The 19,449-nt window shown below is 42.0% G+C and overlaps 1 protein-coding gene across 2 annotated transcripts in view; it reads left to right on the top strand.

The window, feature by feature from the left end:
• Positions 1-4,081: 4,081 nt before the first annotated feature.
• The window catches only part of STX11 (syntaxin 11), a 41,012-nt gene continuing 25,644 nt past the window's right edge, over positions 4,082-19,449 (top strand). The window contains exons 1-2 of one of the 2 annotated variants that reach the window (XM_038000764.2): positions 4,082-4,495; positions 4,912-5,218. The gene's annotated coding sequence lies outside the window, so the exon portion shown is untranslated. The remainder of the gene's footprint in view (positions 4,496-4,911; positions 5,219-19,449) is intronic. The other variant, XM_008006769.3, reaches the window with a different exon arrangement.

Below are 19,449 nucleotides of genomic sequence, written 5' to 3' on the forward strand. Positions count from 1 at the left end.
AATCTGTAAAACAAGAATAACCCAAGAATAAGCTGGGGTTTCAGCTGAGTGTGGGCAGATCAACTGCAGAAGATAATTTAGATTGGCCATACGCTAAACCCTGTCATCATGCGCCACCATGCCCAGCTAATTTTGTATTTTTAGTAGTGACAGGGTTTCTCCATGTTGGTCAGGCTGGTCTTGAACTCCTGACCTCAGGTGACCCACCCACCTTAGCCTCTCAAAGTGCTGGGATTACAGGCCTGAGCCACCGTGCCCGGCCTTTGCTTTTAATTTCATTGATAAAATATGTTATTGCCTCCACATTTACCAGCATCTCTGCCACACTTTCCGAGTAGCTGGGACATCAGGTATGCACCACCACACTCGGCTAATTCTTTGATTTTTAGTAAAGATAAGATCTCCCTATGTTGCCCAGGCTGCTCTCCAACTCCGGGGTTCAAGGCACCCTCCTACCTTGGCCTCCCAAAGTGCTAGGTTTACAGGCTACCACACTCAGCTGAGATTAACATTTGCATCCATGAGGACGACTGCCTGAAAAAGTAAATTGCAGATGGGGAAGAAGGGGAAGATTGCTGGGAATTAAGGGTGGCATTTTGGACATGTTCAGTTTGGAGTTGTTTTCTCCTGTTACCAGGGACAAACTCTTTCTTCTATTTTACCCCAAATTTCCATTTGTGCATTGGATTGCACACTTGCTCATCTACTCAAGAACATTGCTCCAGTATGTAACCCATATTTTCGCTCCTGTATTATCCCTCTTTCCTTTCCTTTTGGTTCATGCTGGTGAGTGTACAAACATGTATAACTTCTAAATAAAAAAAAACGAACAAACTGCTTTGACTATATGATTCCTTCCAGTTTCTACTCCATTTCTTTGTCTTCATCTGCCATTTTGATTCTTTCTGGGGTCACTCCAAATAGGCTTTGGTCATCCCCCACTAAAACTCTTCTTACCAAGCTCACCACTGACTTCCATGTGGCCAAGCCCATTGCTCAGTTTTGCATCCTAATTTTACACACTGTAGCAGCATTTGAAAGTTAATCGTTCTTTCTTGCAACATTTTTCTCATTTGGCTTCTGGGAACATGTTCTCTCTTGGTTTATCTATCTCACTAATCAGAACTTCTCATTCTCTTCTTTTTGATTCTCTATCTTCGTAACCTCTGAACTTCGGAGCATGCCAGGACTCAGACTTCAGACATCTCCATCCTGTCTGCACACCATCTATATGCTAAAGAACTCCAAATATATACCACCATCCCAGACTCACCTAACCAACCACCTTGGTGACAACTTGACAACTCCAAACTGAAGGTGTCCAATATGCCACTCTGAATCCCCAGCAATCTTCCCCTTTCTTCCCCATCCACAACTTAGACTCTTTTTCAGTCAGTCTTCTCCATGGATTCAAAGGTTAATCTCAGCTGAGCATGGTAACTGATGCCTGTTAACCCAGCACTTTGGGAGGCCAAGGTGGGAGGATCACTTGACCTAAGGAGTTGGAGACCAGCCCGGGCTAAAAGTAAAAAATTTGCCAAGTGTGGTGGTGCATGTCTGTAGTCCAAGCTACTGAGGGGGCTGAGGCAGGAGGATCACTTGAGCAGGGGAGGTCGAGGCTGCAGGGAGCCATGATCATGCCACTGCACTGCAGCCTGGGCAACAGAGTGAGACACTATCTCAAAAAAACCAAAAAACAAAAAAAAAAAACACCAAATAAAAATAAAAATGTCATCAGCAAGCACCCTCACAGACACACCCAGGATAATGTTTTGCCAAATATCTGGGCACCCCATGGTCCAATAAATTTGACACATCAGATTAACCATCACAGTTTTCTAACTCCCTGGCCTCTTTTCATCTTTGTCCTTTAATCTATCCTCAGCCAAATGGTAGATTAAAAAAACAACCAGCCACATCATTTAGCTTCTCTGTTAAACATTCTTCAGTCTTCCTATCTCAATCAATGTGAAATTTAAAGACTATCATGACTACCAGTGCCCTACATGCTCTATTCCCCACTCCTAGTCCCACTACCATAACTCTTCCTGGACTCTGTTTTGCCCATGCTGATATTTCTCCCAGAAGCCAAGCATGCTCCTGCCTCAGGGCGTTTACCTCCACTGATTCCTAGGCTTGAAATGATCTTAATCCCAATAGCTGCATTGTTTCCTCCCTCAATGATTCTCCTATCACAGAGGGCTTTGCAATATACCTATTTTTAAAAATATAACATACCTCATCCCTCTTATTTCACTTTCTTTTAAAATAAACTATTTTTTAGAACAGTTTTAGAGTTACAGAACAATTGCAAATGTAGTACAGAATTGCCATAGATTCCATTTCAGATTTCCCTATGATTACCATCTTACATTACATTCCTCACAACTAATTAATCAACCTTGATTCTTATTACTAATGAAAGTCCACACTTTATTTAGATTTCCTTAGTTTTTCCCTAAGTCCTTTTTCTGTCCCAGGATCCCACCCAGGATACCACATTACATTTCGTTTCACATCTCCTGAGTTTCTTCTAGGCTGCAGCAGTTTTTCAGACTTTCCTTATTCTAATTTTTTTGTAGAGACAGCATCTCGTTATGTTGGCCAGGCCAGGTCTCGAACTCCTGGCCTCAAGCAATCCTCTCGCTTCAGCCTCTCAAACTGTTGGGATTACAGGCGACAGCCATAAGGTCTGGACTGTACTGTCCTTACTTTTGATAACCTGACAACTTTGAGGAATATTGGTCCAGTATTTTGTAAGATGTCCCGCTGTTGGAAGTTGTTTGATATTTTTCTCATTATGATACTGAGGTTATGGTTTTCGGGGAGGGAGACCACACAGGTAATATGCCATATTCATCACATCATATTGACTACACACCATCAATATGAGTCATGATTGTTGACGTTGACTTAGAACATCTGGTTGGGGTAGTGTCTGTTGGCTTTCTCCATTGTAAAGCTACTCTTTTCCCCTTTCCACATTGTACTATTTTGGAGGAAGTCACTGTGCACAGCCTAGGGTAGATGATCTACATAAATTATTTGGAATTATTCTGTATAGGAGATTTGTCTCCTCTCTGCCATTTATTTATTTATTTATTTATATCAGTGTAGACTCATGGATATTTTTTACTTTGGTTTGTAATCCAGTACTACCTTGTTCATCTTTGGCAACTGGGAGCTCTTTCAGGTGGTTCCTGTGTTTAAACATTCTCCCATCAAGACAGGATTCATTTATTTTTATTTTTTATTTTTTTTCTTATCATTCAGTTGAGGCAGCGTCTCATTCTGTCGCCCAGGCTGGAGTGCAGCGGCGCGATCTCGGCTCACTGCATCCTTGACCTCCCGGCCTCAAGTGATCCTCCCACCTTAGCCTCCCGCGTAGCTGGGCTCACAGCGCGTGCCACCACGCCCAGTTAATTTTTTTTTTATTTTTTGTAGAGATAGGCTTTCACCATATTGCTCTGGCTGGTCTCAAATTCCTGGGCTCAAGAGATCCTCCCCCTTCGGCCTCCCAAAGTTTTAGGATTACAGGCATAAGCTACCGCGCCCGGCCCGATTTTTCCTTTCTTGAGTATCACTTCCTTACTTTTCAGCCTCAGCCTTGTTTTTCAAGGTGCTTTACCATCACCTGACACGATCCACACTTTATGTTTATCTCTTCCCATTAAAATGCCGGGACCTGGAGGGAGAGCCTTGGTAGTGTTTTTGAGCGCGGTGTTATCCTGGGAATACAAAGGGACGCTCAGTTGATATCCAGGGAATGATGAGCCGGGCGGCTGTTGAGGCCGACTGGAGATGGGTTGGCCGGCCGGGTTCTGGGAAGGCTGTGCTCGGCCTCTGTGTGACCGCAGGCTCCTCGCCCGCCTCCTCGAGGGTCCCGCGGATGCAGGACCTGCTGCAGCCTCCGCAGCCACACCCACGCTCAGAGACCGCTTCCAGCGTCCTCGCCGCAGAAACGCACCGTACTGCAAATGTCACCGGCGCAGCGGGGATTCCCGGGGAAAGTCCATCGCACTCCCTGCCCTGGGGACCAGAGGATGAGCGGAGGAAGTGTCTTGGGCGGCTAACATCCCACTCCCCGCGCCGGTCCGCGCCGCCCCGGGGAACGCCCCGGGGCTCGCGGGAGGGGCTGGAGCGAGTCCCCGGCTCCGGGCGGTCCCGAGCGCACGGACTCCGGGTGGGGCGGGAACCCGCGCTCTGTTAGCCGGCTGCTGCCGCGCCCCGGCGCTGTCATCCCGGGGCGGGGCCTGGTCCCCAGCTGTGGTAGCTTCCTAAGCGGCGGGGGCTGAGCCGGCGGCGCCCAGATGCGGCCGCGGCGGCGCGGAGCTCGGGCGGCTGTGGAGGAGCCCAGCCTCGGCCGCAGGAGGCGCCGGGAGCGGAGCCGCCGGGAGTAGCGCAACAGGTTTCCTTCCCCATCGCGGCGCCCACAGGGGACGCGCGCCCTGCGGGGAGAGAAGCTTCTCAGTTCGCGCTCTCGTTCCGGGTCCAGGTTTGTTTTTCTCTCCCTGAGCCCCCATTTCTCTTTCTGACCCCCCATTTCTCTTCCTGACTCTTCCCCGTGCGCGAAGAGATCCGGGAGGCGGGCGGGCCGGGGCGGGGGCACTGTCTGGGCCCGGGACCCGCGGCTGTGCCTTAGTTTGGATTTTGGATCTGGCGCAGGTCTTCACGCCGCCTCTGGGCACCTTCGGAAACACAGGATTGGGTTTCTCATATAAAGCGGAATGATTTTTTAAAATTACTTTTAATTTCAGAGGCTGAGGGACTTAGGATTTAGTGCTTCACAGGAATTATTTTAGGGATACCTGTCGGTAGGCTGCCTTTTTAAAGTGTCCACCTAAGACTACTTTTATTTTAAATCGAAAGACTGAAGTGTTTTTTTGTTATCACCTCTTCACTTCCTATTAGGGTGACTGTGTCAAAAACACCAGAATGGGTACTTCTTGACTTGAACTTGGCAGTGTCACTCAGTAGCCAAGAAAGACGGAGAAATTGATAGAGCCTTGGAGCAGTCCCTTCGCAGCCCACATAAGACTTTGTTTTAGAAAAATGGAGAGAAGTAGTGGCAATGCCTGCGAGAACAACGCCGTCCTGAGAGGGAATTCTGCCTTTTTCTAGACTCCGCTGACACCAGCTGAGATCTGTATTACTTCCTGTGGTTCTCACGCGCTTGTTTCAGCCGTTTCTCAGCAAAGGGAGGAGCTGTTATTTACAGGTATCCAAAAATGAGTCACAGGGCTGCTCTCTTAATTGTGAGACTTTGTTAATGAACTTTTGAAAAGCGAGGCTTGCTCTGTCTGTATTTAAAATGAGACTCTAGATGTGAAATGCCTGCCCTGCTGACCTGGGGCAGTGGTATGGGAAGTGACGATTGAGTTTTCAGTTTCCTAAGGCGCCTGATGTTACAACATGCCAGTAAAGGCCACTGGGTTGATTTAAGATAACCACTAAAATCATGTGCTTTGCCTCAGAAGCCCAAGAGAAAATTAATTTCATTATTCAATGACCATTTTGCTACCATTTTCCCTGAATGGTAGAAATGTATCATTTAATGTGGTGATTGTAAGTAACTCTCTAAAATCAAAATATTTCAGACAGTTTGTTTACTAAATTGGTGCCAAAACCACATGGTGCTTTTTGAAGCGGGTGGGTCCCAGCGGGAGCAGAGAAATTTAAAAGTTGAAGCTGACAGGCCCCACTGTGGTGGGTAGCAGCACCTAGGAAGGGACTGCACACTATCTCAACACGTTAGAGAAGGGAGCACCATCTCTACTGGAGCTGAGTTGAGCTGAATTCAGTCCCAAACAACAGTTAACAGGTACTTTCTCTGTGCCAGCCTCTTCCCTGAACCTTGCTTGTACAACCACGAATAATAGGATCCTGCCGACAAGATGCTAGGATAAATCTGTACCCAGAGTGAAGTTTCTGTCCCAATATAACTCAATCTGCTGGGCTCCAGTGTATTTAAAGAGTAAACCCAGCAGATTACCATCCCTAGATCATTGCAGTCACCTTTAGTTAGCAGCGTGACTTTTAGGAAATGGTATGACTAATTAATAGGTTGTTTTGTTTTGTTTTTTGAGACAGAGTCTTACTCTCTTGCCCCAGACAGGAGTGTAGTGGTGCAATCTTGGCTCACTGCAACCTCCTCCTCCTGCGTTCAAGCAATTCTCGTGTTTCAGCCTTCCAAGTAGCTGGGACTACAGGCACCCACCACAACACCCAGCTGACTTTTGTATTTTTAGTAGGGACAAGTTTGGCCCTGTTGACCAGGCTGGTCTCGAACTACTGACCTCAGGTGATCTGCTTGCCTTGGCCTCCCAAAGTGCTGGGATTGCAGATGTGAGCCACCATGCCCCGCCTAATACTTTATAAATTTGTAACACTATATTGAAGCAAGTTTTTTATCATTGTTTTTGTAGTTCAAATCAAGGTTTTTTTTTAGCACATTATAGCCTTGTGAGCCAAAATGAGTAAATCTACCATATCACAGTTTACTGTTGCAATTGAAATCTGCTGAGACACTTTTGAACTTGATGCCCAAGTATCAAGGTTTCCAAGTTTCCACAGTTTGCTAAGATATCCAACTAATAAAGGCAACACTGCTAAATTTCAGACAACTTTACCTTAATTTCCAAACTTTATTCCTCCTTTGAGCCCTAAAATTACTTTTTCTATGAGAAAGAAAGGGTTGAGTGTGTCATTCAGCATTGTACTCCCTGAACTTGTCCCAGGCTCAATTCATGAGAAGTGTCAGAAAGTGTTTATTGATGAAATAATGAACCTTCATGTAGGAGGATGAATTGGCAGGCAAGTGGAAGGCTCGGTGACCCAGCAGAAGGAACAGCACCCATAGAGAAGTGAAACAGCACTGGACATTCAGGAAACTCCAGCCTGTTTAGTGACAGCACAGAGCGAGGGCTGGGGAGAAGGAAGGGCCAGATCACAGAGGCCCCATGAGGGTTTATAGTACTGAGCCCTTTGAACAAGTGAATGATATTATCAGGTATGTGTTTAAAAAATTATAACAAAAACTAGAATTTAAAAAATCTTACATTAGATGACAGTGGCATTGACTTTAGGGAGACACCTCGGAAACTATTGTCATATTGCAGATGGGACATTAAAGAAGGCCTGAATCGAGCAGTGACAGTGCAGACGGGAAAAGAGGAAAGGGGCTAGTAGAGGTTTAATAGGTGGAACCCAGTCGGGTGTATATTTAGAAGTGGGCAATGAGGAGGTGGGAGAAGTTAAGATGACTCCCACATTTCTAATGAATGACTAGGATAAGAATATCCTACTCAGTGGAAGAGTAGATTTGGGCTAAAAGGTGGTGAGAAGCTCACACAGTACTTGGCACGTAATCAGTGCTCATTAAGATTTTTCAAATGAATGCCAGTAATAGCTAAAATTTGTTGAGTACTTATTATGGGCCACACACTATCCTAGGCTCACTGTGCGCATTAAGCCTTTTACTCCTCAGTACAATCCTGTGAGATAGGCACTCAAATTAACTGCTTTGACTGGTGAAGAAAGTGCAGTGTTAGTAACTGACAGAGTCCGAAATGGATCCCAAGCACTTGGTTCCATAGCTTGCGTTCTGAAGCACTCTGCTTCGATGTGCTGTCTTGATGAATGAATCAATGAAGATTTGGACTTTGTGGTAAGCTCAGGCTGAAGTCACTTTCCTGCCCCTAATAATTCTTCCTTATCCCAAGAATGGCCTTGATGCATAAGATGGGCCCTCAGTGTCCCTACTGTGCTACATGACATCCCACCTCCAACCTTCACTCCAAGAAATACCTGATTCATCTAGGAAGAAACCTGGAATAATCAGACATTTTTATCTTGGGAATTGAAACGTCTTAATGGAGACTCACAGTGTCTGAAGGTTCCAAGTGCTTCAGTCATTGCGTCTCCAGAGCTGCCTTGGTTTCCACCCATCCTAAACACTGATTGCTCAACTTTTCGTATTTCTCAGATGCACTCAATGTTTTGTTGCTAAGATCTTCCATAGGGAAGCAGAAAGGCTAGCAAGGGAGGCATTAATCTACAGAACAGGGTCAAATGGTGGAAGAACCACTAACAAATGCAGACAGGTACATAACAACTCCAGATCTTACATTCCTGACTTGTGATCTGCCTTCTGAATCCAATTTTGTTCTAATTTTACCTTGAAGCAGGTGCCTTACCTGCCTCTAACTTCCAGAATCTTATTAAGTGAGTCTGGCCCTGCTGTGTCTCCTGTCCTCTTGACTTTAACTTGGCAAAATAATTAAAGTATCTTGCATTCAGAACTTGCTTTCTATTTGGGGCACCTGGGTGCATTATTTAGTCTGAACAGCAGTATTTTGACCAACAACCCTGTCCACCCGCCCCCTGCCTCCCAAAAAAATGATCCCAACTCTTAACTGTTCTCATTGTTTGGTGATTCAACCTACCCTGACTTGGATTAATATCCTGATTTTTTGTTCAGCAATCAGGGACTAAGAATTGATCTAGGAAGAAACTGAAACAATCAGACCTTTTCTCCTGGGAATTTCCATTTTAATGGAGACTGTCTGAAGGTTCCTAGAGCTGAAACCATTGTGTCCACAAAGCTACCTTAGTTATCTTTTCCTCAAAGACCTCTACTTTGGACCATGTAAGGTTTAAAACGCCCAGTTAATGTTGTACCCAAACTGAATCAGCAAACTCACTTATTGAAGCTTTAAAATGTTCAAATGTCCACTTTGGGAGGCTGAGGCAGGAGGATTGCTTGAGTCTGGGGGCAGCCGCAGGGGCAGGGGAGAATGTTCACATACCTAAAACTTGAAGTTTTAAAATACGTTCTCCACACATCAATCACATGAATTGAATGTTTTGTTCAGCATTTCTTTAGATTGATTGGCAAATCAGCATATTTATAGTTGCCCATGAAATGAGAGTGACATGACCTTGCAGGGTAATAGAGCCCACATGTCTGCCCCTTGGTCTGAGCTTTTATGTGCCTGCCTATAATTCATTCAGTGCTCAGATGACAAGAAAGGGAAGGGTTTGGTTAATATTTCATGTGGGTTTGTCTTGGCTGTTCTATTCAACTGTGGTTTCCCTGAGAGAAGAGAATAGCTAGAGTTAGGGGCTCTGTTAAGCTACCTCTAAGACTCCTCCCAGTTCTAATAACCATTCTGTGACTTTTACTAATAATGAGACCGTCTGTCAGAGTAAGCCATTTCTTGGCACTCCTTCTGAGTTTATGGATACCAGACATTATCTGTGTATTTCATTCAACTTCTTTGTAAGGTTCCGTAATTTGGTAATTTTTAGAATGATGTAGTTTTAGAATTGGTAATTTTCAGTTGCCCTTCTTGAGCTAATTAAATGTGTTTAAAAAAAAAAAAAAAAAAAAAAAAAAAAAATTTAATCAATCTTTCTTTCTTTCTTTTATTCTTTCTTTTATTCTTTCTTTCTTTCTCTTTCTTTTCTTTCTTTCTTTCTTTCTTTCTTTCTTTCTTTCTTTCTTTCTTTCTTTCTTTCATTCTTTCTTTCTCTCTCTCTCTCTCTCTCTCTCTCTCTCTTCCCTTCCCTTCCCTTCCTTCTCTTTCTCTCTTTCTCCTTTCTTTCTGTCTGTCTTTCTGTCTTTCTTTCCTCAGAGTTTTCGCTCTTATTGCCTAGGTTGGAGTGCAATGGTGCGACCTCCGCTCACCACAACCTCCGCCTCCCTGGTTCAAGTAATTCTCCTGCCTCAGCCTCCTGAGTAGCTGGGATTACAGGGATGCACCATCACAGGTGGCTAATTTTGTATTTTTAGTAGAGATGGGGTTTCTCCATGTTGGTCAGGCTGGTCTCCAACTCCCCACCTCAGGCAACCCACCTGCCTCGGCCTCCCAGAGTGCTGGGATTATAGGCATGAGCCACCATGCCTGGCCTCATTTCCTTCTTTTCAGTGGATAGGACATCAAAATAATCCAGAAAATACTAAGTCTTCTAGAAAAGTATTTCCCATTTTGTATACTTGTTTTACTTGTTCCCTGTTCAAAGATGCAAAGAGATATTCCATTACTCCTTGCAGAACTTATTGTGTAATCATGTCACTTTCAGCTTTTCAGAATAGTGACATAGCTCTGTTTTTATCTTCCTATGGAAACAGTAAGCAAATAGTTCTGTCTTCAGTTTCAGTTTCAGGATTGCAGCAATGTGCATCTCTTTTCATGGTTGTATTTCTAATTTTCTATTATGTACTTCGTTATGTTGATTAGTGACCCAAATCTGTTGATTTGAGGTAAGTAGGACATAGTGTATTAGCTAAATTCCGTAATAGTACAACATTTCCCACCTCCTCCTCCCCTCTTCCTTGACTACTTCATGCTAAACCAACATATAATGATGTTCAGTTGATAATATTATTTAGCTGTTTATTGTTTATGAAGTACTGTCATATATATTATTTCTGTTAATTCTCATAACAGCCAGAAAGAATGGAAAAATAAGAATTCATTGTTGCTGTTGCCATTATCCACATTTTATAGATAAGGTGGGAAACACTTGGAGAGATTAAGCGACCACCCAAGATTGCCCAAGAAGTTAAGTGCAGAGTCCTGCTACATTATGCTGTCAGGACTTGACTGAAAGGCGCAAGTTCAGCGTCTCAGGTCAAGTTGCCAGGAAACAGACCCCGAGACTCGAGATTTCCATACAGGAGGTTTTTATTGGGAAGTGCTCTGCGGACAGCACACTAGGAGGAGAGAGGGAAGCGGGATTACACAGGGGGAGAAACTGAACTGTGGTGCGTGCACAACAGTGGCCTCAGCAGTGAGGAATGTGGAAGCTGAGATTGTTGTTCAGAATTGTTCTGCCTCCTGAGGCAAGAGGCTCAGCATTCGTACCCACATCAACTAATCATTGGATGCAGGCAGCAGCTCCCTTCAGTCCAGGGCAATTTCTGGAACTGGGAGCCTTCAGCAGCCTACCTTCCTAGTACCTGGGGGACTGAGGATCTTGATCTGGAAGGGGATCTGGATACCACATCGTTTACTACATTTGTAGCCAAGAGAGCATCCTCCTCTGCAAAGGCCTTGCTTGTGTCTGATGGCCCAGACCATCACCGTGCAGAGTGGAGCCCAGAAAGTTGTCATTTTTGTCCAAGACCCTTAAGGATTTTAGAGTAACTGACCAGAGAGCAAGACAAAGTAGTCTTAATCCCAAGAAGATTAGGAGCAGAAGAGCCAGGGAGAGTAGGCCGTGGTGAGGGCAGTAGTGGTGTTTAACAAAGAAGGCTAAACTCTGGCATCCAAGTAACAAACAACTGTGGCTGTCCAGACCCAGAACAAAAGTATGACACACACCAGTCCTTGCTGTAATGCTAAGCTTTAACATTGTCAAATGTTAAACAATTTTGTGATAGTGGGATTCCCCCCAATGTCTCTCTCGCTGTCTTTCAAGCCCTTGAAAGTCCTCAAACCAGTCCAGTGTGTCGTCTGTAGATTATAACCTCAGAATCTCACAATCTCAGTATGTAGTCTGTAGATTATAACCTGCAGAATTACCAAGGATATTTCAGTACAAAAAACAGGGGTAAAAGGAAAAAAAGAAAAGAGAAATAAAAGTCCAAGGTCCCATTCTAGATCCACTGGAATAGAATCTAGGGGTGGAACTCATGAAGTGACATTTTCAACACATTTTCCCCAGATGATTTCGATACATGCTATCGTTTGAGAACCTTCACCCTAAACTCTTAGGCCTTACGTGGTGACCAATTCTATTGAGATTTTTTCAGATTATCCAGAAGTCATGGGAACCATGAAACAGCAGAGGAGCACCGGAGCCTTAGTCCCAGCAGGCCTGGTATAGTGAGAGTCATTCCTTGTTTTTCATTTAAGTTCCTGATGTGGCCAACAGACAGCACAGCCCAAATTCCTTTGCTGGCCTCTGACCAAGATTGCAAGAGGGAGAGAGGTGTCCCTGGTTTGGCCTTATACTATCTTAGATAGCAGAGTGAGAGATGCCAAATTTTTTGAATAGTTGCAGATGGGGGACGGGCATCAGTGAACTTAGAGGAATCCGTAAACTTTCTAGGAGAATAAAGAAGGTTTCAGGAAATCTTATGCCAGAGGAAGCTTTGAGGTGCTGTCTTAAAACTTTAATAACTGTCTAATAGGATCAGAGATAACTTACAGGAGAATGTTAAACATTCATAAATGTGGGATAGTATATTATCTGATTCACTGACCTTGGCAATGACTTTTTCTTCGAAAGGAAAAGCACTTTTAAGCTTACCAATTGTTACTCCTGAAACACCAAATTGCTGTGGTTCCTACACATCCCATGCTTCGTGCCTTTGCTGAAGTTGTCTGTGCTTGGGTCCCTTTCCCTTCTCCCTACCAAGCTAACTCCTTTTAAATCTTTTAGGGTAAGCTCAGACACCACCTTCCCTCCCCTTTGGCCAGACTGACTTCTCAAAGTATTCCCATAGATCCCTCAATTATGGCATTTCTTATAATTATTCTCTCTAACAGCCTGTAAGAGCAAGAACAGTCTTTTTCATTTTCGTGTACGAAAGACCTAGCCTCATCAAAAACGAGGGAAAAAAATAACGATTCTGGTGAGCATATTTATTCAACAACTATTTATCGAGGCTTTTCTATATGCCAGGTGCTCTGGGGTACATGGTGCAGATACAACAGGTACAACTCCTGGCCCCATGAAGCTTATGGGCAAGCAGAGAAGATAAGTAACAATTGAATATGTTATCAAACAACTAGCAATAAAATATGGTGAGTACCAGAAAAAGAGAAGTGAAATTATAGAGCTGGAAACCCAGCCTAGTCTAAGGTCAGAGGAAGCGTTTCATTTTCCTGAAATATAATTTATATCAAAATAGAAGTTACGGGGTTGGCTTTGGTTACAAGAGACTACTTTTTAACAAAGGAAGATCTTTTGGTTGAGCTAGTTCAAAATTGATCGTGTGTGTGTGTGTGTGTGTGTGTGTGTGTCCAGTATGTGAAAAAAGAGAGTACGAGAAAACGACACTTTCATTTAATGAGGTAAAATAGGTAACAAGGAATGGAGAGGGAAGTTTCTGTGTGTCTCATTCAATGCACCATTGCTAGAAGGTACTTTGTTAATATTTTAATATGTAATATACAGTGGAAGAAAATAAATGTAAAGCTCTGAAAATCATGAACTTACATCACAGCCTTTTAAAAATTACTCTCAAGGATCTGATTACTATGGCCTAGGAGTGTGCTTGACAGGTTTGCTTTTGGGTCTTGTTGGAGACCGTGGGTGAAGTGCATTGCCCCAGAAGTCCATATCCACTGAGGTTTCTTATCTTTGCAGGTCACTTTTGAAGCCCTGGGTGAAGAGGCCACAACCCCAGTGTTGCAATTTTCAGCCTCCACCCAGCTTGGTGGGTCATGCTGGTCCTTTTTCTCCTTTTCTGGCCTGTTCTTGTTTTTTAAAAAAAATTATGATTTTTGAGAGACAGAGTCTTGCTCTGTCACCCAGGCTGGAATGCAATGGCATGATCTCTGCTCACTGTAACCTCTGCCTTCCGGGTTCAAGTGATTCTCCTGTCTCAGTTTCCCAAGTAGCTAGGACTACAGGTGTGCACCACCACACCCAGCTAATTTTTGTGTTTTTTTAGTAGAGATGGGGTTTCACTATATTTGGCCAGGCTGGTCTCAAACTCCTGACGTCAGGTGAACCGCCTGCCTCAGCCTCACAAAGTGCTTGGATTACAGGAGTGAGCCACTGTGCCTGGCCTTTTTAAAAATTATTTTTGTACCTGCTTATTTCTTCCCATAAATTGTAAGCTTAGGGTAAGGATTGAGACTTCCTGATTTTTAACTTTTGAACCTTTGCAGCTCTTCTGGCTGCAATTTATTTACATGTATTAGATTAAATAGATAAAGGACCTTAAGTTTAATATATAAGTTAGCAGACAAATCTTAGGTTGAAAAAGTAACCAGATTGGTTCTCTAGTGAGAACCTATTTCTTGTTTAACCTGACATCACAAAGCAAATAGGCCAAGTGCTAACATGTGCATATTTAACCTATGAACCTCTACGTTAAGTACTAAGAATACCAACCATTTGGCTGACTGCAGGGAGGGAGGGATTAATTCACCATAAAGTAGCACTTATAGATGTAGGTGGAGTTATGTAATGCTCCGCTGTTTCCCATTTAAGTGGATAAACATATACATACCATTCAGCATCTTGACCACACTGACACCAAAAAAAAAAAAAAAAAAAAAGGAACTAAAAATTATAGTGCTAGTGAAAATTTAACTCAGGCTTGAAGTGTGACTTCACGTGAATGGATGTGTGAGGTCCTGTGATGACCATTTGCCATGTATTTTCATATCTTTCCTCACCTCCTTTGGCATATTCCTTGGTTTATCTCAAGTATAACTTGATTCATGTTCTCATTTTTTGTCTTGCTTTTACCATAAATATTATATGAAGGAGCATATGAATGGTAAGGAAATAATTCTAGACATTTGTTCTTGCACTTTTTATTTTGTATAGGTTGAACTTGGTTCATTGCTGTAGTGTAGGTAGTGATTTTAACCACTGTGAATCCAGTTGAATACTTTATTAACTGCAAATGAGCTCCATTTTTATATTTTCATTAAGAATTTGAATTTTTAAATAAGAAACAATGATGGTAAAATGGAGTATTTTCTCTTTTTGAAAGTAAACTCGTTAGAGGATGAAACGTATTCCTTAAGGAATCGAAGTTATAATAGCGTCACTTCATCTGAAAAGATTAACAGTTAGTGGAGGAAAATCCTGTTTAGTCAGCATATTTTTGGTATTGTTTAATTGGAAAATTTACTTTTTTTTCCTTTGAGACAAAGTCTCACTCTGTTGCCCAGGCTGGAGTGCAGTGACATGATCTCAGCTCACTGCAACCCCCGCCTCCTGGGTTCAAGCAATTCTCGTGCCTCAGCCTCCCTAGTAGCTTACAGGCGCCTGCCACCATGCCTAGCTAATTTTTGCATTTTTAGTAGAGACGAGGTTCCACCATGTTGGTCAGGCTGGTCTCAAACTCCTGACCTCAGGTGATCTACCCACCTCAGCCTCCCAAAGTGCTGGGATTACAGGTGTGAGCCACCACGCCCGGTGGCTTAAGAAAATTTCTGAAGTTATTAACTGCCTTTTGCTGCAACTTCAAGTGCTGTGGATAGTTTGCCTTTCTGCTGACATCTAGATACCTGCACCCACCACTGTCAAGAGCAGCATAAACACAATAAATATTTTTATTCATAGGATGTTTTCTCTCTGAAATTCCTATTATTTGGAATTTGAATGTAAAGGACTGGACCTCTAAGCTCCTTATTTTTACTCTTATTTTTTCACCTCTTTTTTCTTTCTTTCTCCTTTATAGAAAAGGATCTTCTGTTTTTCTGCCTGTAAGATATAGGTCAGTGTGCTGGAAAGTAGGTGAAAGAGGAGGGTTTGAAGGTTCAACATTCCATGTAAAAATATTCACTGAATCGTCCTCTTTTCAGTTGGGTACCTCTACCGCAGTCTAGATTCTCTTTTACCCTGTTCAGAGTCTAATCTGTCATCTGTCTATTCTTCTGCCCAGGTGAAACAGAGGATGGAGGGCACTTCCACTTCTTTAAAAAGCTTCTATCCAAACCCAACTTGTTATTACCCCACCATCACGCCCTTTTCCATAGGTACTCGGCCTTTTATTATGAGTTCTGAGTCTTTAGGAGTTTATTTGATGGTGTAACTTTAGTTGCTTCTTGTACTTCTCCATTGTTCACTGAGGATTTAACTTTCTTAAATCTGCTAGACCAACTTTCGTTTTTCTATTTGCTTCATAATTTCCAAAATTGTGTTGCTGCTTTCTTCTCTCTTATTTATCCTAGTTGGCTTATGCCTTTAGAAAGTTCCTTTAGTGGAGTTTTGGAAGGGAGCAAAAGTAATGTTCAATTTGCTCTTTTATCCAGAATATAGAAAGCATCTTCAAAAATGCAAATATGTTTTCTGGATGGAGGAGTATATTAAGCTATTAGCACTTACAAGCAGATATATTCATCAGAACAGTTGTTTACTGCCTTAAAACGTAGAGGATGGATTATAGGCATGGGATGTTTTGATGGACAAATTTGAATTTGGATAGGGGATGGGAAAGGTTGAGGGACATCTCTGGTTGGAGAACATCTCCAGAAGGAAGGCAGGATAAGGTGGCATGCCATGGTGGAGTTTCTGTAGGCCAAGACAGGTTAAGAGCAGGTAGTAAAAAATTACTTGACTATTATTTATACATTTTCTGGTTGATATTCATAGAAAGTATGTATGTTTACCAACATGAGTGACAACATAAGTATTATCTAAGAAAATACCTGCATTTGTTGAGAACTCATTCACCATGTGTAAATAATTTTTGAGGTTCATTGTCTTATTCTAGTTTGCTCAGTGCTAGGAGTCCCATGCAGGCTTATTCGATTCTGCATCCTTATTTAACCACTAAGCTAGTCTTTGTGTCATAGTTGATACCAGTGATTGAAATTAATAAATTTGTTGTACGTACATAGAAAACTTTGGTTTCAACTGTGTCTATATTTAAAATATCTCATCAGTCTTTCAAATTTATAACATTTTAATTTATTTCTTTAAAAATGCTTTATGGGCTAGGCATCATGGTTTATGCCTGTAATTCCAGCACTTTGGGAGGCCAAGGCAGGAGGATTGCTTGAGCCCATGAGTTTGAGACTATCTTAGGCAACATAGTGTGACCACATCTCTACAAAAATTTTAAAACTTAGCCCATGGCGAGATCCCATCTCTACAAAATATTTTATTTAAAATTTTTTTTTTAAATTTTTGTTTTTTGAGATGGAGTCTTACTCTGTCATCCAGGCTGGAGTATAGTGGTGCAATCTTGGCTGACTTCAACCTCCGCTTCCTGGGTTCAGGCGATTCTCCCTGCCCCTGCCTCCCGAGTAGCTGAGATTACAGGCACTTGCCACCATGCCTGGCTAATTTTTGTATTTTTTTTTTTTTAGTAGAGACGGGGTTTCTCCTGTTGGCCAAGCTGCTCTTGAACTACTGACCTCAGGTGATCCACCCTCCTTGGCCTCCCAAAGTGCTGGTATTACAGGCATGAGCCACTACGCCCAGCCCCAAAATTTAAAAATTAGCTGGGTGTGGTGGCGCATGGCTTGTAGTCCTAGTACTCAGGAGACTGAGGTGGGAGGATTGTTTGAGCCCAGCAGGTGGAGGCTGCAGTAAGTTATGATTGTGCCACTGCACTCAAGTCTGGGTAACAGAGCAAGACCTTTTTTTTTCTCTCTCTCTCATAAAAAGGTTTATGTTAATTTTTTTTTTTTTTTTTTTTTTTTTTTTGCTTATCTAGAAAATATATTTTAAAAGTACTGGGACCACCTATCTTTTGTTCATCCAGCTAACCTCATCATATCCCATGCCTGGCACATAAATACTCAATAAATACTTGTTGAATAAATTCATGAAAGTCCCTGTCAGAGTAACCTATGCAGACATGTGTCCTGAAAGATGTGGATAAGACTATCAATCACATAGTCTACTTTATGAATATTACTTAAAAGCTCGTTAAAAGGCTTCCCAACTTGGTTTATAAAAATAAAATAAAGCTAATGGATGCCATTGTTTCTATGCTGTTGTGTATATTTTAGCTAATAGAATTGAGGTATTTTAATATTATGTTAAAATCAAATGATAAAGAATACTCAACAGTAAGTAAAAGTGAAAGTTACGGTATTTAAAGTTGTATGCATTTCATGATTTCTGGGAATTATTCTGCACGGATACTGATAGTCTGTTCATGAGAGAACAAATTATATTACTCTTTACAGAATTTTCTGCACTTCTGGATGTATAGAAAGATATCTACTGATTCCCATGATAAACATTACCAGTATCACTGCAAACATGCAACATCCCTTTTATCCAAATTAGAAGCTCACATATAAGGGAAAATTAAAATTCTGTTACTACTAAAAAATGTTTAAGATTTTTTCAATACCTATAGATGTTGAGTCTATATAACTTTATTTTATTTTATTTTTTATTTTTTGAGACAGAGTTTTGCTCTTATTGCCTAGGCTGGAGTGCAGTGGCACAATCTCGGCTCACTGTAACCTCAGCCTCATGGGTACCAGCGATTCTCCCGCCTCAGCATCCCAAGCAGCTGGGATTACAGGTACATGCCACTATGCCTGGCTAATTTTTTTTATTTTTGGTAGAGACGGGGTTTCACCATGTTGGCCAGGCTGGTCTCGAACTGCTGACCTCAGGTGATCTGCCTGCCTCGGCCTCCCAAAGTGCTGCAGGTGTGAGCCACCGTGCCCAGCCTATATAGCTTAAAAGAGCACAGTTGCTACATGGAACAGTTTTCATTTGGGGTAAATGTTTAAGAAATTTGATTGACTGCTTTTAAGTTGGTTTTGTTTTGCAAGGAGGTATTGGTTATTTGTCTTCTTTGACAGGTATAATGCAATATATTCACTTTGAAGAAAAATTTTCTTTACAATAAGTGAGTTTGTTTTCTTAGACTCTTTTATATAGTGAGTACAAAGCACCTATCTCCTGTCTTCCTGAAGTTTAGGCTGAATAGAGCATTAATATGCTGTCACTTGAGTCATAGGAGTAATATAAAAACTAATAATAGGATCATTCTTTGGTTTTTTAGAATCATTTTAGATCATATGATCTGCACATGCTTCCAAAGGTGTAGTACTTATAGTATCTTCAAGAAGCTAACTGATAAATTAACTGATTATGGATGGCAGTAGTTCAAAATAATAATTCCTAAGACTGTGTTTGTAAAATACTTTAAAGTTTATGAAGTGCTTTTAGGTACATAACTTACGTTACTTAACAACCAAAAAGTAACCCTTGTGAGGTAAGTAGAGTTATCACCATTTTACAGATGAGGAAACTGTCTGACAGAGATGTTAAATGTCTTGCTCAACTTTATGCAGCTAGAGATGGAAATGGGAATAAGCCCTTGCTTACCAGGCCAAGTACCCTTTCTCCTACATGGCATTTGCTTTTCAAATGATATTAGCAGCAGTAGGAGTATCTACGCTGTGCTTCTTGTTTGGAAATAGTACTTTTAAGGCTTCTATCTGTTAGATGAAGAAAAGATCTTTTCACTACTTGAATCTAAAAAACTAAACACAACCTATCACCACTAACAATGAAGCCTTATTAATTGGTGGTGGGGGTGAGGGGAATACAGCTTACCTTTATGAGACACTTATGAGGAAGAGATGTTCAATGTATATGTGATGCATTAAAATTGTTAACTTGTTTCCAAAAGAAAACCTAGCCACTAATTTTATAAACATTAAGTCTTAAAGAATATCACTCCTCAGACTGGCTTAGACACTTCAAGATTCTTTCGCAATGTGTGGAATTGGGGTAAACATCTTAAGATTCTTAAACATGAAAGCACACGTGAAG

Source organism: Chlorocebus sabaeus, chromosome 13, assembly GCF_047675955.1.
Source record: "Chlorocebus sabaeus isolate Y175 chromosome 13, mChlSab1.0.hap1, whole genome shotgun sequence".
NCBI lineage: Eukaryota > Metazoa > Chordata > Mammalia > Primates > Cercopithecidae > Chlorocebus > Chlorocebus sabaeus.